Source organism: Suncus etruscus, chromosome 6, assembly GCF_024139225.1.
Source record: "Suncus etruscus isolate mSunEtr1 chromosome 6, mSunEtr1.pri.cur, whole genome shotgun sequence".
NCBI classification, from domain to species: Eukaryota; Metazoa; Chordata; class Mammalia; order Eulipotyphla; family Soricidae; genus Suncus; species Suncus etruscus.
Genome location: NC_064853.1, coordinates 110,175,887 through 110,199,704, shown reverse-complemented (window position 1 = coordinate 110,199,704; position 23,818 = coordinate 110,175,887). Strand labels below are relative to the sequence as shown.

At 37.4% G+C, this 23,818-nt stretch overlaps 1 protein-coding gene across 1 annotated transcript in view; it reads left to right on the top strand.

Moving 5' to 3' along the window:
• The first annotated feature begins 5,265 nt into the window (after positions 1-5,265).
• The window catches only part of LOC126011858 (interleukin-1 receptor accessory protein-like), a 99,208-nt gene continuing 80,655 nt past the window's right edge, over positions 5,266-23,818 (top strand). The window contains exon 1 of the mRNA XM_049775627.1: positions 5,266-5,437. The gene's annotated coding sequence lies outside the window, so the exon portion shown is untranslated. The remainder of the gene's footprint in view (positions 5,438-23,818) is intronic.

Genomic DNA, 23,818 nt, shown 5'->3' with positions numbered 1-23,818 from the left:
ATTGCACTTATCACAAAAAGATTCACAATTGTGAATATGTACATCTTACAATTTAAAAACATCTTGGGCAAACCAGGAACACAAGGCCTTTAAAACATAAACATTAGATAGGATAGGGTAACTCTCCATTAGTCTCTACAACAGGATGCAACTATAATTTCAATAGCTATCACCATAATATATAAATGACTTAAGTGTACCTAGACTGTCCACTTCTTTGTAAAATTGTTCACTTCTCGGTTCCCAGCTGAATCTCTAAATTTTTCCCTTCTTTTTCACCTCTAACCCCTCCTTATAAATCTTGTTTTCATAATCCCAACTGAAGCATAGATTTTTTGCGCAATGTCTGTTATTACTGAATAAATTTTGATTTTACTGCTTTAATGTCTAGTTATATTTAGTTTTGTTACCCATTCTAAGCCCAGGTGAAAAAACACCCAATGAAGGGTTTAATTTTTCATTACTGGGCAAGGAGAGTTGTAGATAATATCAGGGATTTCCTTATCATCTATGTTTTCAAGTTGAAACAATGTGGCCAGCTAGACTGAGGGGGTTAAATAAAGAGAATCTTCCACTGGATAGCTTCATTTTTTCTACTAAATGTATATTTGGACAAATGAGCAAACACTTGAGACTAGAGAAGGGTGAGTCTATAATAACCTCCTCCATTAGGTGGCTGTTCAGAGTGCAGTTAGAGAAATAACTACATCGAGAACTATTAACAATGTGAATGAATGAGGGAAGTGGAAAGCTTGTCTAGAGTACAGGCGAGGGTGGGGTGGGAGGAGGGAGATTTGGGACATTGGTGGTGGGAATGTTGCACTGGTGAAGGGGGGTGTTCTTTACATGACAGATTGTGGATTTATAACTTTAACCAAACTGAAAGATAAAAGAATTTTAACACTTTATTCTTAGGATAGAGGCAGGATAAAGGAAGAGACAAAAATGAGAGAACATAGAGGGAGCAAGTCATGACTAAGCACTAAAAGCATTCAGAAAGCAGATATGGGGTGAGGTAATGGGAGTAGAAAAGTTACAAAAATAAGGGAATACTAAAGAATTGGAAGTTACTTCCTCTCTCCCTTTTATTACATGTTTCTTCCTTTTGTCACAATCCTAATGCTTACATTCCTACAAGAAACTTAAAATGTTTATACACAGTACTTTCTTTACCCTGTTCACAGCTAAGAAAAGCAATTATTGTTTTTACTTTATTGCTTTCTATTCCTCTGACCTCCCAAAGTATAAGTCAAAGGACAGAAAAAAAGTAATCTTTGGTCTTACGTTAACTATGTGAGCTGGATCTGGATTAATTTAGCAAATTTTATTAAATAAAATTACATGCAAAGTGCTATTTGCCAAGGAAACCACATAATATCTTCCTTTGCATTCTAGTGCAAGAGCTACTTAATTAAAATGAAGAAAGCAATTACAACGAAGGAAGTAAAGAAGTCGTATTTGATATATGGATTGGAGAGATTTTAATGAGAAATTGAACAAGTTGTTTGCTATAAACATGAATGAAAGGAGGCATATTCCAAGAAGAGAGAGTAGTGAAAAAGCACCATCAGTTTGAGAACCCTCAACATCAGCAAAGTGCTTATCTTGAACATTCTAAAGACTCTCAATATCAAATCGTAGAGGCCATGGTAAAAAGTTATAATGACCAGTTATTGACTATTAAGACCAGATTATGTCATATCATTGCTAATAACAGCAAAAACTAACAATTATATAGTCCTATATGAGTGTAAAACCAACTTTAAGGTTACTCATTATATTAAGCTAAGTAACTTGATTAAGTTTCAACAACATGGCATAGAATTTGAATTTGAAGCCGTCAGTCTAACTACACAGTTCTTGATCTCAACAATTGCCCTCAAATCTCTTAATTTCCATTTAGAAAGAATTTAATCATTCTACTTCTAGGACAGAGAAACATAGAGGTAAGAGGGAGAGGAATGGTTGAGAACACATCAATAGAGCAAGTCATGATTGCATATTAAAAGATGTCATAGACATCCAGAGAGCAGATAGGGGCTTTCCTCATGCTGAAGTGTGAGAAATAGATTCTGAGGCAAGAGCATAAACAGAAAGAAGTGAGAATAGAGATGTGGTGGCTATAATGTAAGAAGGACATAATGCTTAGTTGGAGATATGTTTTGAAAGTGAAGAGAACAATAAGTTGGTTAATGTATTGCCTCTGATTTATAAAATAAGAGGGAAGGCTCCATTTTGAATCCAATAATTTTTGGCTCAGCAAAAATATGATATGCATCTTTTTAATTATGGAGAGGCCTTGAGTCATATCCAGCAGTGCCCATGCCTAACTCTTGACTCTACTTGTTCAAGTCACCATAAGTGATGTCAGAGATTGAACTATGGTTGGTCACATACAAGAAAATTATTATTTCTAGCCTTGAAAGATAATTTATTTCTTAGATATTTGGGAAACTAGGGGGAAGGTAGTTTAGTGAAGTAGAGAAAATTATTTTTAAGATATGAAGTTTAAAATGTAGAAGAAACATTTAAGAAGAAACATAAAGGTGCGTATAGTCTGGGTGTCAGGGCTCTTAGATTTAAATAAGCAGATCTGTATCATATACATATTTGAGAACCGAAGTGTCTATAGTAGAGTTCCCTAGAGAGGGAGTATAGCACACCAATGACTGAGTGCCTGGGACACAGGTAATGAAAGGGTAAATGATCCAGTCAGAGTCTTGAAAGGAGCCATTGATGAAATAATAGAATGCAAGGAGACTGAAAAGAAATGTAAGTTTGGAACTAAAGAGACTGCCTGGTCAAAATGCAAGCCTTGCATATAGTGACCTTGGTTTGATCCCCAGCACTACAGGGAGCCACAACACACATTATTATGGAGTTTTACTACACAGAGAGCAGAGTCCTCTCTAACATTAACATGTTCCTAGTTTCATTCATTCCTTCACTCATTCACGTGAAGCTGTTTATTGAATATCTAGCCTATGAGTTTTAAAGTATATTTGTTTTTTCAATAATGTCTTGATATCATAGCAAATTTTAAGAGAAAACATATCTAAACTCCCATAACTTTAATAATGTATTGTTTTCACTTTCCTTTGCCCATGTTTTCATAACTTTTATATAACCTTATTAAATTAAATTCTGAGCTTTTCCCTTTGCAGTTGTTTACATAATGTGTTAATTAGGGTTGCAAATACTTTATTATATGAACATTCAACATTGATAATTCAATGGTTTTAATTTCTGATCATATGGAATATTGTTATTATTTATCTAGGAGTCCATCAAGCTCATAAACAATAAATACACAGACTCTCAAATTTAGGAGTCTTTTCTGGCTCAATTCTCAACAACAGAATGATTCTGAGATAGCACAGTTTTTAAGAAGCATATGAGACTTGAGTTAAGTAGTTCAATGTGAAGGTTGATTGTCTCAGGTTTCCCTTGCTATCTCCACCTACGTGTATGTAGCCTTAGAGCCTTTGGAAAGATAAGGATTGGGAATGATAATGAAAATACAGAGATTAGAGTACATGCATATGGCATAGATTGATCCAGGGTACCACATAACCTAATGAACAACAGCTGGGTTCCAAGCATTTTCCAATCTGGAGGTTCCCAGGCATTACTAGGTCTGGCTCTAATGCTCCCTGGACTACAGGGCCCAAAGAACACCACAACTATATTCCATTTTGGCATTGAGTGACTAGCCCCATTATTTGAACATCACCAATAGTGGCCTAGGTCTTCTCTACACCATTTGGAAGTCACTGTCCTCCATTCCTCCAAATTATACAACTTCCTTTGTCTTACATACAGTTTTAGGAGAAAATAATAGCTTTGTATAGGTTGCTATGACAATAAAAAAGCTAATATATAAAAAAATGACTATTACAAAGTAAAGAATAAATTACACATGTAATTTGTTGTCTTACTACAGAAATATGTTGATTCTTGAATATAATCCATGAGTGAATGACACATCCAATAAGAGTTTTATTTTTCATTTATGTATGTTACTTTTAAAAATTCTTTTGAATGACTTCCTTTTTCGTTTAAGAATCAAGCTGTGGGGCCTATAGCATATGAAGGTATCCATAGATGAATACTTTTATCCTGGAATTAATTTTCATGTATGATATCAATCATTAAATTTCAAGAACCTTTCTAAAGGGACAATTAGACTGTCATCTTACCATGGAGGGTTAAGCTCTGAGGCGGAAATAGTATTTGACTATTTCTGAACTGTTCCCTTTCGCTGCTTCTTCTCTGAAGTCCATTTCTTCCGACACATATCTACTTACCCTTCTTCTCTCTCAACTGCTTGATCCATAGTATTTCTACTTCTCAAATCAACATATCAATAAGATTTCATTAACTCTAAGAGAGCAAGAAAAGCCAAGGTGGTGACAGTAAACCAGATAATGTGTGGAGGCAAGTCACTTGGACAGGTCCTTCTATGACAGAAAAAGCTCAGAAATTGGGACAAATGAGGAGGAGCTCCTGGGGAGCAGGAAAAGGAATCAGCAAAGAATAAGAGCAAAGAGAAGGCTCTAAGAGGTTGAAGAAAAACTGACTCCAGGAAATCATACAAACCTAGAGTGGTACAGGACAGGAGAGGTTGATTGCAAAAACAACAACAACAACAACAACAACAAAAACAGAACAAAAGCTGGGGTCAATAAAACAATTCTTTTGAGATGATCTCCTCCAGTAAGCACCCATCGTCTTCCCAATGGACACATGCCCACTGCCTACTTTGTGCCAGACCCTGGGTCAGACAGTGCCCACATTCCACTGAAAACCACGACATCTCCAAGGTGAGACTTGTTCTTTTCTTGCCAGGCCTCACAGAGCCAAGAGTAAGTAGCTGGACCGGGTTCCTCCTGCCTCCCTGGGACTCACACTTGCTGAGGGCGCAATCCTGTCGCCTGCACGGATTCTCAGCCTGGCTGAGGGATGAGTCAAGGCCCTCGATGACTAAAAGGCAGGGACAGGAGGATCTCTCCTGGGAGGGGGAACCGAGAAGCCAAAGGCTGCGCAGCCCGCGCGCCAAGCTGGGTGCCAAGACGCAGGACGCGCGCTCGCCGTGCCCAGCGCCGGTGGGGCCGGTGACAGCCACCCAAGGGCGCCTCGAAGCGCTTGGGGGCGCGGACCGGTGCCCCGGCTCCTCCTCTCCGCGGGAGGAGGAGCTGCCCGTGGAGCCGCCCGGATCCGAGCGCGGGTGGCGGGTGGAGCCCGATCCCCGCGGCCGCCAATCGCGGGGCGCTGGGGGAGGAGCCCCCGAAAGGGGAAGAAGAAAGTGCAGCGCCAAGTAAGACGCTCGCGGGGGGAAAGGCTGGCCGGGCCGGGTCGCGCGTCCCCGGGTTGCTCGGCGCCCTGCGCACGGACCGCAGCGCTGCGGGGAGACCCCGACGCCCCAAGGGGAAGGAAGGTGAGGTTCACGTGGAGGGTGGGGGGATCGGATCTTGGGCTCCCGGGGTTCTCCCAAACCTCGCCTCGCGGGCCGACCCCTGGCTCTACAGACGGGTAAACTGAGGCACGGGCTCCAGACTCCAGCCCGGGAGTGAGTTCTGTAGCCCGGACTCGAACGCGCCGACTGGCAGAGCCGCGTCTTCTTCGCCCAGGGGGTTGGACGGATGTGCCGGCTCGCCGCCGCGGGGCTCCCTCGCCTTGCAGCCAGCCCTGCCGGGGTCTCGCTGCCCGGTTCCCCCGAGCGTGGTGACATGACAGCCGGGCAAAGGCTCCCTGCAGCGAAAGCTTCGCTTCTCTCTCTCTCTCTCTCTCTCTCTCTCTCTCTCTCTCTCTCTCTCTCTCTCTCTCTCTCTCTCTCTCTCTCTCTCTCTCTCTCTCTCTCTCTCTCTCTCTCTCTCTCTCTGTCTCCCCCCTCTCTCCTTTTTCTGTCCGTCTCCTCTCCCTCTCTTATCTCTCTCCTCGCTCCTTCTCCTCTCCCTCTCTCCTCTTTTTCTCTTTTGCTTCTCTTTCCTCTCTCCCTCTCTCCTCTCTCTTTCTCTCCTGCCTCTTTCCCTCTCTCTGTCTCTCCCCCTCTTTCTTTTTCTCTCCCTCATGTCTCTCCCCTTCTCTCTCTTCTCTCCCTCCTCTCTCCTGTCTCTTCCTTTCTCCTCTTCCTCTCTCCTCTCTCCCTCTCCTCTTTCTTCCTGTTTCTTTCTCTCTCTCCTCTCTCCTCTTTCTCTCATGTCTCTTTTCCCTCTCTCCTGTCTCTCCTCTCTTCTCTCTCTCTCTCTCTCCTCTCTCTCTCTCTCTCTCTCTCTCTTCTCTCTCTCTCTCTCTCTCTCTCTCTCTCTCTCTCTCTCTCTCTCTCTCTCTCTCTCTCTCTCTCACTCTCTCTCTCTCTCTCTCTCTCTCTCTCTCTCTCTCTCTCTCTCTCTCTCTCTCTCTCTCTCTCTCTCTCTCTCTCTCTCTCTCTCTCCACACACACACACACACCCTCATTTGCTCTGTGCCTTGGCGGTCTCTTGGATTTTGGGAGAGATCATTTGGGAGAAGTGGGAACCACCGACACCTCGGTGCTGGTGATCTTAGGGGCTCCTGGTTCTCTCTCCAGCCCGGGAGGAAGCTGCGCTGCGGGCATCAGGATGGGCTCTTAAATATTTAGGAATGATTGATTTGATTTGCTCCTAAAGCCGAAGCCCTCTCCCCTTTAGGAGTTCTGGGGTCCCAGGAGAAGGGGGGACGCCTTGAAGGGGAGGGAGATATCGCAAGCACTAAGGGAAACTTGAGCGTTCTCTTTAAGACGATTCCCGGGGTTTCTGGCTTCCACCCACCGGTTGTGAAACGAGGAACCCCGGTTCTTCTGGAAACCTTGTGTGGCTTCACTCTGCAGATCTCCGGGGCTGACTATGGGCTGAGCAGAAGGGTTTGCCAGGTTTTCAATGACACTAGCTCTGTGAACACGGGCAAGTTTTCTCTTTCTTTTCTTTCCTACTGGGAAGGCTCAATTTCTTTTTCTTTCTTTCTTTCTTTCTTTCTTTCTTTCTTTCTTTCTTTCTTTCTTTCTTTCTTTCTTTCTTTCTTTCTTTCTTTCTTTCTTTCTTTCTTTCTTTCTTCTTTCTTTCTTTCTTTCTCTTTCTTTCTTTCTTTCTTTCTTTCTTTCTTTCTTTCTTTCTTTCTTTCTTTCTTTCTTTCTTTTCTTTCTTTCTTTCTTTCTTTTCTTCTTTTCTTTCTCTTCTTTCTCTCTTTCTCTCTTTCTCTCTTTCTTTCTTTTTCGCTCTCTTTCTTTCTTCTTTCTTTCTTTCTTTCTTTCTTTCTTTCTTTCTTTCTTTCTTTCTTTCTTTCTTTCTTTCTTTCTTTCTTTCTTTCTTTCTTTCTTTCTTTCTTTCTTTCTTTCTTTCTTTCTTTCTTTCTTTCCCTCTCCTCTCCCTCTTCCTCCCTGCATCCCAGTGGCTGGGAAACCACTTGGAGTTCTGGAGATAGTCAGCCACATGCAAGGCAAGTGCTCTACCTAGTGTATCAGGCCCTTTCATATGTTTTCCCCCCACTTAAATAAAAGAGATTAAAGTGTAACTAGAAGACTGCCATGGAGTAACTCAAATAACATGATCACAAAGCTGGGCTATAGTCAGGCTGAAATTAATAATAAGTATTATTGACAGTGTTATTGGTGTTATTTAATAACCAAGGAGAATGTATTTTGAAAACAGTGATTTTTGATAAGTTATTTCATGCTACCAAAAAGTTATTTAAATTCAGAAAGATTTGATAAGAACCAGAAAAATCTTTACATTTCCTTCCTTCCTTCCTTCCTTCCTTCCTTCCTTCCTTCCTTCCTTCCTTCCTTCCTTCCTTCTTCTTCTTCCCTCTGTGCTTTTATATTGTGTTTCCTAAAGGTTGCCTATCTGCAACTCTGAATATGGCATCCTGGCTTGCATAAAATCATGTATTATAAAGTTACTCAAGGATACCTCTTCCTTGATGTATTTAGATTAAACCTTAGGTCTGTTGAGTCTCTGATTTGGGATTTTCCTTAGGAGAGGTAGGAAGATAGGCAGAGAAGTTGGAAATTTTATCTAAAATCATAGACTATTTTAAGTCTATGTTAAGTATTTATTTCACTTATTCCTTATAAAGGTCAGACAAGCACCTTTATAGAGTTCAACTCCAATAGGAATACAACAAATGTTTCCTTTATTTCTTTTGGAATATGCAGTGATATTATCAGATCCAGTTCCCTATCAACACACACTTTCTTATTTTAACACAAATAACTCTCACAGGATCATCCTAGTCTGGCTTTATAATTGACATATTAAGATGAAATATCTCCCTCATGCACACCCACCTACTAAGAACAATTGATTTTATTCAGATTAACTTCATACAGTTATGATTTACTTCATACCATTATCTCTTAGCTATGTTCTAAGTGCCTAAGTTGAGCATCCAGCATTTTTAGTTGGCTGCTTCCTTCACAGACCTTTGCATTTGCTTGTGGCACTGAAGAGTGCATGAAGGGGTGTGATACATTTTGAAGGATGGAGGGAGCTTGGTGATGCCTTCCTCAGTAGCTGCTGCACTAAACATTTGCAGAGAATATGCTCCCTCCATACTGTCAGCCTATTTCATGTGCACGCATTGTGATGAGCTGGCCAGGATACATCTGCACACAAGCCTGAGAGATTGGGAACTTGTAGAGAAAAGGAAAAAGGTTCAAAATAAGGTCAGAACAAGGGGATGGAAGGGAGATTGAAAGTTAATCACCTGGTTTTACTGCTATTTTTTTTTCTTGGACTGTGGCAGTGCTCAAGACTAGTTGACTTTGAGTTCAGGGATGTCACAGATCTAATTCTGGTTGGCCACAAGCAAGGCAAATACTCCCTAGTCTGGTTCTCAAGGAAAGACTACTTAGATGTAATGTTTCTCTTTGTTCAGATTGTTGCTTCCTTTTCACATTCATGCATAAACTTCGAAATTTTCAAAGTGTATGACATATATATTACATTCCAGGCTCATTTTGAATAGCCATGACAGAATGAACCAAAAACTGAGAATGAAAGGAATCCAATAGTTGGGTCAAATTAAAAACCCAGCCTCAGTTTCTGTGTAGCTACATAATACTGAGAATTTAATCTTACCATTTACAGCTTCTGTTTTTAATCTGATTCTAAAATAGGGTTGAGGCAGAGAGTTTACCCCAATGACTTATGGGAGTATTATATTAAGTGGAATAAAGTAGTTTACCTGTACTGAGAAGGTATGCATTAAATGATATCTTCTCTTTGCTGATGTCAGTATTTTGAGAAGAAATTGATGAGACTGAATAATGGGCAGTCACCATGAGTGACATGGTTATTTTAGTGTCAGATTAGGAATAGGGTTCATATTTTCTTCTTTTTCTTCTTCTTTTGCTTTCCCCATCACACCCTGTCACCTCTTCAAAGAGATCTTTAGCAGTTTCTTTCAGTTATTAGATTGATCTTTTTGGGTGGTGATAATAATGTTTCCTTTGTGTCCCAAAGAGGAAAATTTCCCTCCTAAATCAACCATTCTTAAACATGCTCAGTGAAGTTTATGGGGCCAATTCTCAGAAGTTTCAAAGCAATGACATAGCCTTCCTAGTCTTCTATGTGTGTTGTTAGCACCCTAGGAGGCGGGTTCTTTGACGATACAAATTCTTTGTCACGTTTCCTTCCTGTTTTGAGTACATTTTCCCCTCAACCTTCCTCAGATTATTTCTCAGATTAGTAAAAAGATTGAGGAACAAACATCATGAATGACCATAGCATTTTCCACTTCCTTTCTGTGGGTTAAAGGATGAAATAGAACTGTAGGAAGAGATGGCATTTTCAGAAAAAAAAAAAAAAAAAACCCACAAAGACCATGACTTGCTTGAGAAACTGACTTTCAGATCTCCCTGTGGAAACCGATGGCTGCTGGCTTAGGTAGGAAAGAAAACAGATCTGGTTCAGTCCAGGCAATGGGGCCATTTATGTGTTGAAACTCCCCACAGGCCATCAGGCTGCTTTGCTTTGCTACAAGCAAAAAGGCTTGCAAATGCAGTCCTGGGAGAAACATTTTGCTCCTTGCTTTTGGCATTCAGAAGCATATATTTGCTTTTGCCAAAAGGTAGGCAGCTAGCATCTTACCTGGCTCAATTAGAAAAGCAAACTATGACTGGAGGAAATCAGAAGAGACAGATGGGAGAAAGAAATCTCTAATATAGATACAATTTTACCTATTGCTCAACTTTGTTAGACTTTTGCTGGAGACACAGATGTAGGATCTGGTGAGTCACTGTTACCTTGCTGGTGAAATATTAAAGAAAGCCACCTACCTTGCTCTGAGCCTGTTTTGGAAATTGTACTGTGAGAGAAGTAGATTCTCCAAAGTAGATGAAAGAAGGTAATCCAACTTTTGGTATCTAGTACTTTGGGGGATTAATTCAAGTTAGCCATTCCTTGGATCAACTTCCCTTCTCCACCATTTTTGAAAATGAGAATGCACGGTTTCTTTTTTTTTTTTGGGGGGGGGGCACCCTGTGATGCTCAGGGGTTACACCTGGCTCTGCGTTCAGATATTGCTCCTGACTTGGGGAACCATATGAGATCCATCCTGGATCAGCTGCATGAAAGTCAAGAGCCCTGGTGCTACCTTATATTCCTGCCCCTGCATAGTTTCTACCTATAGTGTGTTTCTATTTCCTAGATTAACTTTATTCTGATGAACTCTTGCAGCTGAGACCATGTGGAATTTGACCATGACTAGCATCTGAGGCAAGTCACACTGTTGAGATGGCATCAATCATTTAGCTGAGAAGTGGGACATGGAAGGAAGTCTATTTGGAAGCCCTTATCTCAGAATCATAGAATCATAGCGGACATTTAATTTCCATGAAAAATCATTTCTTTCGTCACTGGTTCTAATGTATAAATTTCTTAATTTGCAAAAAACCCACAGTTAAGTGCTTGTCAATTACTGAAATCCATATTGATTTTTATTGTTTTATATGTGCAATTTTATTCAGCCTTGGTGATCAGACCGTGACTATGTTTTAGCAAATGAGACAAAAAGTGTGAAAGCAGTGTAATCTATCTCACAGCAAAAGCAAGTATAAATGCTCAGTCTCATCTATGAATTTCATATTTTAGGGCTGTAAGTTGTGTGGCGTCTGAGGCTAGAATTGACCACAACTTAAACCATCAGTTAACCCCATTGCTATCTGCCATTCAGAACTTCGGATGCCTTGACCATGATGAAAAAGTCACTTTACCTTTGAGTCCAAAATGGAGAACACTGGAACTAACAATTTCTTAAGTTTCTTCCGCTATTTTTTCTTTAAAATTACTTTCTCCTCTAAAATTCTGTCCTCATATTTCTTAGCAAAAGCCAAGGCTAAAAGGGGCAAAAGGGAATAAAGAAAAATATCCTTATTGTTTTATGCCAGGAAATCTATTTTTCGGTCAAACAGAGGAGGGCAAGAAAAATCAGCATTCATTGGTGCATGTACTTCTGTCATTTCATTTAAGTTCATAAAAAGAACTCTCAGATATATATTATTGCCTGACTTTTACATATGAAAGAACTGAGGCTCAAGGAGACTGTGTCTTTCTCAAGGTTACCCAATTGGAGTTAGAATCACTGTGTGACTGAGGACAAAGCTTTTGGTCCAAATTATGGTGTTTACTAAGCACTCTTTAAAATTTGAAGGTATAAGACTAGATTCATTAATACTTCCTCTCTATTTTTCATATTGCACCTTGACCTCTGCTAATATTCTCTTTACTTCCTTCCAAACTTTCATCTCAATTTTTTTCTTGATATTTTTTTAGTTCTAAAAACACATTGAGATGTTTATAACATCTTCTATATCTATTGTAATTGATTGATTGATGGTTTTCTCTGAACTAGTAATATGTCCCTTTGTGACTTTGCCCAAGTCCTTGATTAGTGACTAACTAAAGGCATTGTTAATCATGCAATTGCCTAGCACAGTGCTTTCAGTTGGAGAGATGTAGAATTGAATGAACAATGAATGGACTAATATTATGTCAGGTATAGTTTTTTTTAAATCCATCATTACATCTTTAATTATCTTAAAGGCTATCTCTACAGACTAATAAATTTACTTTAATTTTCTTAATCTTGTTGTTAGACATATGATAAGGAGTCATAAACATTAATGTGAATGGGCACCCTGGCTCAATGATAAAAAAAAATCCCAATAATAAAAGACAGTCAGCAAACACAGTGAAGGGTGACACTGACTTCCAGGCCTGTAATATATTGATAACAAGACCATTGTCAAGTATCATAAGTATATTTACCTGCAAGAAAGTAGAAAGTTTAAGGAAAAGTGGGCAGTTGCAATGAACTGTAATCTCAATATTTATAAAAGCAGTGAAGAACTCACATCAGTCCAAACTATTATTTAATGTAATAGGACAAAAGAATGGGTGAAATTTCCTGTTGAGTTTATATCTAAAAGATGCCTCTGCTTTCTACCTAACTGACATCTCTAAGTCCTTATGATTACATTGGTTTCCACCTTTCTGATTCAATGCTAAAAGCAAAAGAGCAAGCAGTTTATAAACTCTGATATCTGAAAAATATATGACAATTATGTAACATAGTTTTTTAAAGCAGTTACCTTACATGCTATGGTGACCTAAAATTGTATCTCCTCTGACTTGGACATCAAACCAATCTCCCTAGGTTTGATTTTGGCAAAGATTTTGGTTTCATTTTTGTCACATAAAAAGAGAATAATAGAACTCATTTCATAATCCCTTTGATGGCTATCATATTTATTAAAAGTAAGATATATGCAGTTTTAAAATTTATTATATTATAATTAAAATGCATGTCTAAAAGGATTCAGTGTTGTAAAATTTTTTTTGTTTACCTAAATGTTTTTCTTAAAATGCCTATTTTGTATAAATTTATGTACACATATATGTACATACATACATTTATATTTATTTCAAATATGAAAGTATTGCCAATGATAATTTTTATGCTCTTAGAGGCTAACTATATGCTGAGTCTATACAGTCAGCCTGTAGTGGATCTGGGCTTGAAATCTACCTTTATTACTTGAGCTTATGCATTTTCCCTCCTACTTGTTCAGTGCACCAGTCCTGATAATGGTTAGCTGCATTTCTTTCTCCAAATGCTATTTTTTTTATCATCTTTAAAATTCAGGTTTAAGTTGAGGCATTCTCTTGTGGTACATTATTCCATGAATCTATACTATAATGACTTGGGAGATGCCATTAAAGACTAAAAGCAGAGACTCTGATATTAGTCTCTCCCCGCTTCCAGTGTGAGAGCACAAACCTAGCATGTGTGGGGCAACAATTATTTTCTTCAAAATATCATGTTCTTGACCCGACTTAACTGAGGCAACTCCCCACTACCCTGGTAACTCCCCACCATCCAAGGGCTTTAGCACTATAAGTATTGAGCCCCAGATCACAGATATTTCCAAAGAAGCAGACCTTTATGGCATGTCAACAACATGACTCCCACTTATACAAGAAAGCCTGATTGGTCTCAGTGAGAATCATAAATGAACATTACACAAAGAGTCAGATCCACAGAGACATTTTGTATAAACATAACGAGATGATTTAGAGCCTTTGCTACATTCCCAGACCTGCAAACTGTTTCCTCTCTCAGATTTAGAGTTGTAGATATTAGAAAAAAATTTTTTTTCATAAATATTTATTATTTGGAAAATGAAATAAAAGCTCTTGTATATAAAATCTTTATTTTTTTCTTTTTTTTTGGTTTTTGGGTCACACCCTGCAGCGCTCAGGAGTTACTCCTGGCTCTAGGCTCAGAAATCGCTCCTGGCAGGCTTAGGGGACCATACAGAGTGCGGGGATTTGAACCACCATACTTCCACATGCAAGGCAAACACCCTACCTCCATACTATCTCTATGGTCCCATATAAAATCTTTCTACCACTTTTAATCACCAAGTTTTCTATAAAGAAATAATGGGGTACAATGTTTTCTTTTATTTTGAATTGAACATTTATGAGTACATATTTCCTTTAATTTAGAGGGGGTTCTCCTAGTTGATTCTGAGAAGGAAATCCAGCGGTTCCCTTTCTCAAGCTCTTTTGTGGTATGAATGATCTGCACCCTCACCCTCTTGTATGCAGTTACTTTATTGTTTCTTCAGTCCCCTTTTCTGCTTCTTTTGAATTAATTTAGTCTTCATGGAAGAAACTTCACTTTGTAGAAATAAAAAAATGAGTTCTTTTTACCTTATGGAAATATCACTTAAGTGTGATAATGTGTACTAGCTAAATATTAGTTTTGTGGAAGATCAGATGTCAAATTGTCAATTACTGATTAAGGTAAATAAATATATGGGTGGGGATATTTACTGGGTAGTGAGTGGATAGTGAAAAATTAGTTGTCTTTGGAATTAGAACTAATTTAAATTTTAGATATTGCTGTTTTCTCAAACTTGCCCAATTAGTTTACTCATTTATTTTTACTTATTTTTTAATTTTTTGAGGTGAGGGTTAAGTTGTAGCACACTCAGTTGTGTGCCTGGCTAACTTCTGGCTCTATGCTCAGGGATAACTTCTGGCAGTGTTTGGTGTACTCTATAGGGAGCCAAAATTAGGCCTGAGTCAGCTGTCTTCAAGGAAAACTCCTTACCCATTGTACTATATCTCTAGTTCCTTTAGTCTACTTATTGATTGCGGAGTATGAAAGCATACTCTTTCTCCATACTAAATCTGTTTTAAGCTTACATAATATATAATGTCAGATATTATTTGTATAATGTGTATGTGTATATATTAAGTACATAATATTTAATATCTGGAACCTAAAAAGACATTTCATAAATGTTAATTTCTTTATATTCATCCTTTTTTTCTTGAGGGGGTGCCGTGCAGTGGGAAAGTTGGGCCACATCTAGCTGTGCTTATAGCTTACTCTTGGCTTTGCACTCAGGAATTACTCCTGACAGTGCTTGGGGACGATATAAGGATCAAATTTGGGTTGGTCATGTGTGAAACAAGCACCCCTTTCATTATATTTTCTCTCTATCTTTCCGTTGTTCATTCTGTAGAACAATTTGTCCCCAAATTCAGTCATTTGATGAGATTCAAATGGAGAAGGGAAGTAAAGTGAACGGATGTCTCAGCTTGTCTATGGCAATGCTTTCCAGTTTAGTAAACAATGAAAAGGGAAGATTAGGAAGTTAATATGCATTTACTTAAAAATATCAGGAAAGCTTTTCATGTGGAGAAGAAATTTGACCAGTGACAAATTGTGGTTGCATTTCACCGTGCTTTCCATCCCTACTCCTGCTATTTATGATTCCTGTCCTCTGATTTATGCTTTCTCCAAGTACTTGCTCTGTCTTCAATTTCCAGAAGCATCTTAAAATTAACTCATTAAGATTTTTCATATTGGTTTACCATGATGGATTTTAAAGGGTTTAGATTCACATCTCAATATATGTGTGATTTTTCTCCACTCCCACCACCACAGTCCCAATGCCATTCAACTAGCACATAGACCCATCTGCTCATTCCTCCCACCTCTTCTTCCTTTGGTAACCACCATATTTTTTTTTCTGAGCCTAAGAATTAGTTTTGTTGTTTCTGGCTAGTTTGCTTGTTTTACATATTCATGTTCTGTACATGAGTAAAACTATATGATCATAATCTATCAGCCTACTTATTTCACTTAATGGATTCAACACATGTTCTGTCAATATTATTCCAAAAGATATACATGAATCATTGTTCTTATTTTTAGACCACACCTCATGATTGTTGGGGTTACTCCTACCTCTGGGCTTGAGGACTCAGGGAAACATATGTGGTGCAAGCATACAAATCAGAAGTGCTTTAATGTAAGGCACGTGCCTCAACTCCTACTATCTCTCTTGTTTTTATAAGATCTTTTAAAAGCTTACATATTCCATTTTATATACTTATAGACTATCGTTATATATCACATAGATATGAAAAATATCGATTCAATTAATATTTTCATTACTTCAGAATGATTTTGCTGAGTCAGATGAAATTTGCATATTGTTAAAGGACCCTTACTAATCTTTTTTAATAGGCTGCTTTATTTTTCTATTATTACCCGCAGTGGTATAGGTTTACTTTTTCATTGCAAATTCACCATCAAACAGTATTTTTGGTTCAAACCATTCTCTCAGGTGTGATGTAATTTCTCATTTTCTACTTGATTTGCATTTCCCTGATAACAAGTTATGTTGAAGATGTTATTGTTTGTCTGTGGACCACCTGCATACTTCATCTTCTTTAGAGAAGTATCTATTTAGTCATTTATCATGCCTTTTGCTCACTTTAAAAAACTTAGTTGCCCTTTTCATCACTCTGATTGTGTTACTCTATGTGTGTAGTCCTGTGCATTTTCTCTCATTTTTGGATATTAATCTTTTGTCTTATACATCTACTTTTAAATGTATACTCACATTTTTACATAGAATTGCTATAACTGGTAATGCATGGAGCTGTTCCTGATTAGGGACCCGGCTTTTGGTGGACCATGAAGTACTGGAGATTATTCTCAGGATTTCTGCATGATTGGCATATGATCCAGCTCTTTTAGCAAAATTTTCACTCTTAACGTTCATATTACATTGAATTATTTAGACTTTGCTTATTTACTGCTCAAGAATTCTCAACTGTAGATAAAAGTCTAAAAGAACTGGGACCTTGGTTTTGCTCACTGTTACATCTCAGCTGCTTAGATTATTTGTGTCTAAAAAAGTGAGAAATGATAAATACATAGATGTGTAGATAGATTTTGAGTATAATTAATTGTTCACAAGGAACAGAGAAAAATAGAACTGGAAAAAAGCAAAGACAATGTAACTATCAAAATGAAAAAATGTGTTATGCACATGTATGCATATATATTTAGAATGCTGAATATACATCTAGAATGTTGTTGGAATAAGAATGAATCAGATGTAGGTGCATATGCATATTTATGTATTTCTATTCTTTTTTACCTATCCCATATATAGCATAACTGTAAAATACTGATCTATACAATATTGTCCAAAAAATAGGAATCAGAGGTTTCAAGTGATTTCTATTTAGGATAATTTGAGAGAGGAACATAAAAAGAATAAGCATACAACAAATGGACAGAAGCAATAAAAATGACTTTAGTATAAGAAACTAGTGACTCAAACCAGGGAAACAATATAGGATTAATGCTCCTGATCCTGGTTGGATAACTGAGTACTGATAGGTGTGATTGTGGGGTGTCTGAGCATATCCTATGTAGGTTGGCTAGTATCTGGCACTGCAGGGTTTCACGCATCACTCTAAGTCCCAAGCAGCATCTCATTTTTAGCCCTACATTGAACCATCATTTTTTCTAATAAAGGCCTGCTGCTGAGAATTGCTGAAAACGACCTCTGTGTCTCCTAAACATTTTCCCCACCCTTAAAGAAATTATTAACCAAGAAGACAACATTAACAACAATGATTCATCAATATGGGAGAGGACCATTTTAAAAGACAGGGTAGGGTGGGATTTTTCTGAGAAGATAACGTGGAATAAAAAGTTGTATAGAACTAAGATGTCATGATTAAGCTGACAAATACAAGGAAGGAGGAAGATAAATACTGAAAACAAGAATCTAAGTAAGCAGAGCCTTAATCACAGTGTTTTCTCGCTCTGGTAGGGTGCTTGAATTTGATGCAAAACACAACAAAATATCACTAAAATTAAATAGGATGGCGACCAGATTTGGCATTCTTTGGACCATCAGTAGCAAAAAAATAAAAAAGTGGAAACACTTATTTATAAGATGATAAACAGTTTTGCCATTATTTAGGCTCCTAGGAAGCAAGGAGAAAAAAAATTGAACTCATTGATAGATCTTTCTTAGCTTTTTTTACCTTGAGAATTTTTACGTCATTTGGTAAAACCATATTTCTTTCTTATCTCTTAGCCAATGCCAACTTATTCCAAAATGATTAAGTAACGGTTGAATGCTTCATGTAATGTTGCATGAAACATGTAGTGATGCGAAGTTCAAATAATCTATAAACTATTGTTCTTGTGGAGGTGCTTTATGAAATCAGTATGTCAAAACACTGGACTTGGAGTACTTTTCGTTGTTTTATGGCTTTGGGCCACACCCGGTGATGCTCAGGGGTTATTCCTGGCTATGTGCTAAGAAATTGCTCCTGGCTTGGAGGACTATATGGGTCGACCAGGGATCTAACCAATGTCCATCCTGGGTCAGCTGTGTGCAAGGCAAATGCCCTACGGCTGTACTATGGCTTCAGCCCCTGGACTTGGGAGTATTTTCTTAAGTTGTGGGCATCAATTCCTGAAAAATGCTATACTCAAGTGTAAGCGCATGGAAGACAAGTTTACTCCTTCCTCTACGAGATCAATTCCTTCTTCTGAACTCTTAAATCTAAACATACTTGATTCTTCAAAATGTAAAGTTCCTTACTGGCTTAGTAATGAAAATTAAAGGTATCTTTATAATGAATATATCAAACATCTCTTCTGTTTGTCTTAGGTACTTTATATTAGTCTATTGAAATCTTAAAATAACTCAAAAAGGCAGGTGATATTATCACTACTGTTTCATAGGAAACTAAAACCTGAAATCACAGGATCAGTCAGTGGTTGAGCCAGTATTTGATCTTGGGCAAGTTGGATCACTGTACTATTTTCTTCTTTGATTTTAAGATATGTCCTGAATATTTTAATCGCCTTATTTGTTGCATTTCATGTGTGTTATGTTTGTTCAAAAATTGTATCAAATTGGTGAGGGAATGTGTAGTCTTTCAAATAGTGTAATAATCATGAGCATATTGTGGGAAAATATGGGGCTTAGATTAAGATGTGAGGATAATATTATTCTCTACCTCTGGGATATGAAACAACTATTTAATATCACTAAACATGTTTGTTCATCTGCGTTGTTGGCACTGGAGTTGATCTGTTGTTAGGATTAACTATGTACATGAAGTGCTTAGCACAATGCCTGCAGCATAGTTTGTGCTTAGGCCATTTGAGCTGTTTTTGAACAAAATAATTTTTCTACACTTGATTCAGTACACAGTTTTTTTTCAGTTGTACTTGTTTAATTAACTTTTCTTGAAAAATATTAAAGCTCAAATCATATAAACAGTGATTAACATCCCCCCAACCCCCCAGGGCCTATTCTAGCACTCTGGATACTTTGGAAGGTAGAAGTCAGTCCAGGGGATCAAATGACAGCAGTAAAAAGCACAAGTTTGCTTTCTCTTGCCTCCAAATATCTGCTGTAGATTTCTTTTTTCTTTTCTTTTTTTTTTTTTTGTTCTGGTTTTGGGCCACACCTGGTGATGCTCAGGGGTTACTCCTGGCTATGCAGTCAGAAATTGCTTGGTGGACCATATGGGATGCTGGGGGATCGAACCAAGTTCTGTCCTAGGTCAGCCGCAAGTGAGGCAAATGCCCTATTGCTTGCTCCACTGCTCAGGCCCTGCTGTAGATTTCTAAACATTTTCCTTTAAAGTCTGGACCTGGTTTGCTGGAAAATTCTTTAGCATTCTAGTTGTAGCCCCAGGGCATTCTTGGTAAGTAGGCAAAAGCAGCACACTACTCAGTTTTTACCCCAGATAAAACTTAATGGGACTAATTTAGAGTTTGCTGGAAGTTTAGGACCTCTTGCTTGTCATAATCACTAATATTGATCTAGTATTTCTTGAGTGCCTGGAGCTATGTTTAGTGATTAATTAAATTCTTACTGCAATCCTATGAAAGTTTTAAATTTTCGTTGCAAGCCTCAGAAAATTAAAGAGTGTCACAGTTTCTAAAGTGTACATTGGGGGGATGCTGTGATAATAGAATCAGGTATATTTCCCTGTGATTAGCCACATTTTCATTCTAAAACAAATTGTATTGGGTTGTAGCACCTTTATGGTCTCCTAGGACATATCCTGCTGTGTAGAGATGTCTGGCAGAGAAATAAGTCAAAGGTTGTATGCGCAAGAAAAGAAGTTGCATTCTAGTTGCAGTTTATTTTGCCCTTGAAGAAGATAGTAATGATTCATTCAGTCCTATTTAGTTGATTGTTTTGCTTGCTTCTTTATAAAGAATGAATATTGTGCTCATTTACAATACCATTTTTTCTTTACAAAAATATGTGAATTTTTATCTTTCTACATCTACATTTGACAATTTTCTTTGGCGAAAGGTCTATGCACAATGAACATATATATATGTGTATATATATATATACACATTATTTTTGTTTGCACATTGTGTATAGGGAAGTATCTTAGGATAGTTGACATTCACTACGGTAATTTTTTGAATGCATGATGAAGTAAGCAACATTCTTTATCTGAGACTGTCAACTACCACAGGATTTAAAAATGGTGTAATTTCAGACAGATCAATAGTATAGTCAGAGGACTATTGAACACAGCTGAAGTGGGTTCCATACCTGGCACTACATATAGTCCCCCAACTTCTTCTAGGAGTGATTCTTGAATGCAGAGCAAGGATTAAGCTTTAAGAGCCACTGGGTGTCTCCTCCCAGCCCCCAAAATTTCAATGCAACTTGTTCTTTTAAAATTTTGTTGCAAAAATAATTTCAGAATATTATTTTAAAATATATAACAGTACTTAATCTTGCTGATTCAAGACATTATATTGGAATAGACCATAAAACCTTTCAAATTTATTGAAGTGATCTCATATACTCATATACTAAATGGTGCAAACTGATATCCTTTTAAAATTGTGTCATCTATCATAAATTTTCTATCCTTTTCCCCTTTCATTGTATGCTGTCTCTGTTTGCTTTTGGCACATATTTCTTTAATGATTTTTTCATTATACTATGTGCTTATCCTGCTTTAATATATACTAGGAAATCTATGAAAACGTTTAAAATTATGTGTATGATTAGAATAAAGAATAGAAAGGTAAGGTGAGTATTGGAACTTTATATATGTGGGACTATGTCATGTATTGGGTTTTAGTGACCTCTGATTTTATTTTATTTTATTTTATTTATTTTTTTTGGGCCCATATAGTGCTCAGGCCTTACTATTGGCTCTTTCCTCAGATACCAATTCTGGCAGGACTTGATGACCATAGTGGGTACTGGAATTAGAATATTGGTTGTTTATCTGAAAAGAAGGCAAGCAACCTATGTCCTGGATTATCACACTGACCCCATCAGTGACCAGTGACCTTTGTTTTTAAAAAGGAATAGGGATGGGCAGCTCACTTATTGTGTTGGAATGCAAATATTTTCTGAGTACTCTAGGCAAAATACTGGCAAAAAGATTAAAATTTAATCATTACAAGCACAGTTCTTAGGGAGTAAATGTTCATAAATATTATGATAGATAAGATATACACAGGTGTATAAATTTTGGAAGAATGTATAAGTAACTTAAAATATGATAGGCATTTTTGAAACTTAGATGAAGACCATTATTTAGAAAAAGTGAATGAGGTACATTTGATGTGCTAAACATTTTGATTCTCTAAAGAGATGAACAGGGAAGATGTACAGACTTAGGGTTTGATAAAAAAAGCAAATAGTATGTGCATGAATGTAATGGTGAATGGAATTTATTATAGGGCTAAGACTATAATTGTTGTATAAGCAAAGAAAGATTCAAAGTGTAAAAAAGAAAATAGTCACTAAGAACCTTGGGGGAAGTGTCTATGAAGATGGTAAGATAATTTCTGTATTTGTGGTAAGCAGAAAATCAGGGTGAGAAACTGAATATATTAGTAGAAGAGAGCATTCTGGAATTTATGTAGACAAACTTTAGCCCTAACTCCTTCTTAATCTATTTATCTTGGCACTGTGGTAGCCTACAGTAGAACTTAGTACACTTAATCATGGTATTTTATACTTGCCTAGTTTTAGACTTAGAGAAGTCTAATAAAGTTAATGAGATAAGTTTGCTACCTGTATGTGGTGAGTTATTAGATCAGTAGGAATGTGCTTGATATTTAGTGGTTCTCAGGTATCTTTTGAACTTTCTCAAAGATATGGCCCCTCCCTCTCTTTTATCAGCATCTTCAGCACATTTCTTCATGTCCAGTTCTAAATAGAGCCATGCAGAGAAGAGACTAGAAAAATATAATTTCAGTTTAGCTATATGAAAATAGTTAAAAAAAAAAGTGGTTCTCTAGCAGTGGTTTTCAAACATTTTAAACAGGGGGACAGTTCACTATCCCTCAGACAGTTGGTTGGAGGGCTGGACTATAGAGAAAATAAAAATTATGAACAAATTCCAATGCACACCGCATATATCTTATTTTGAAGTGAAGAAACAAAACTGGAACAAATACAATATGTGGCCTGTGGGTCGTAGTTTGAGGACCACTGCTCTTTAGAAGGATCTCTTTAGAAGAGATCATGATGGATATCTAAAGTGACTGAGGAAAATTGAGTGATTAAGAGCTGCTGGTAAGAGTTGGGAGATGTTTGTTAATCTTGGTAGGTTTGATTGGAAGATATTGTATTAGCCCAGAGTCACTCAAGATTAAATTTAATAAAGGTAATCAGTTGTTTTATTATTGAGGATCTTAAAAACCCTACTGGGGAAGAGAATTTGTTCTTAATCCTCTATGCAGTTTCTTTGACAGTTTTCAAAGTATGCAATGTCCCCTTTCTTGGTGCAATTGGAGTAAAATTTTAGATACAATTAGAAGTATATTGTGCTTGCTTTCTTACATGGTAGATTTCTAGGGTGTGCTGAGTAATTTTTTTCCTGGAAAGGGGATGATGGGCTAAAAAAGTTGGGAAGCTATTCTCTTGTAGTGATGCATTCAGAATTATTAATCAAGGAAGGAATATTATTAGATTTCTGTATTATACTGGTTTGCATTGGGTGTTAAAGCATTTGAGCTTAGAAGGGACATAGAAAGGACATTAATGAGAGTTCTATTATAGTAGATCAGATAAGAAAATTTTGTGTCCTAAGAGAGCAATCTTCTTCTGTTCTCATGAAAGAAGATGAGTCAGAATCATACCTAAGTTGTTCAGGCCTTTTTGATAGTTCCTCCCACTTTAGCCTTTGGACTTCATAAGTTTTACATTTTTCCTCTCAGGCATATGTTGCAGTTTCAACTGTGATTCTTTACTAAACCCTCTTGTTGGGTTTTCACCACCATATATCAAAGTATAGAGTAAATTTAAGGTAAAAACGAAAGCCTTCTTTTTAAAAGCTTACTTGAATGGGAAAACTAACTTGCCCCGGATATCCCTACATCTTTAAGTTATTCCATAAGTTTTATTTGACAACTCCAAGTTCATATTTCTCAGTGTTTGGAACATAAATCTTCTGGATTCCTGGGCAAAACACAACAGCACTTGTTCAACTATTTTGACATATTTAGAGCGCATGACTACAAGACAAACTGTATCACCTGAAATTTCAGCAACCAACAAGTAAATACAAAACCTATAAAACTCTACTTGGTTGATTGCCTGTAGAATTCTGGGATCCTAGAGGAGTTCTTAAATATTTCCTTTGGGGCATATGGATGATTCTAGTTACTGATGTCCTGAAGTGGTCTTAAATAGTAGGAAGAAACTAGGGAATTCAGATTTTCACAGTTGTTCTTAAACAGAGTGCTATTAACTTTTCTCTAGGAAAAATTGTATTATAGGGGTCAAATAAACCAAAGCTAGCTTTCTTCTTTAGAGTTAGTCAAACTTTTATACAAATGATTACCAAGTTCTCATTCAGTGTACATTCTGTTTTGATATGATGTTTCTCTTCCTTTGATCCCTTCATGTTAGTAATATCTTCATTTTTCCTTACATACATGTACATATTTTGAATCC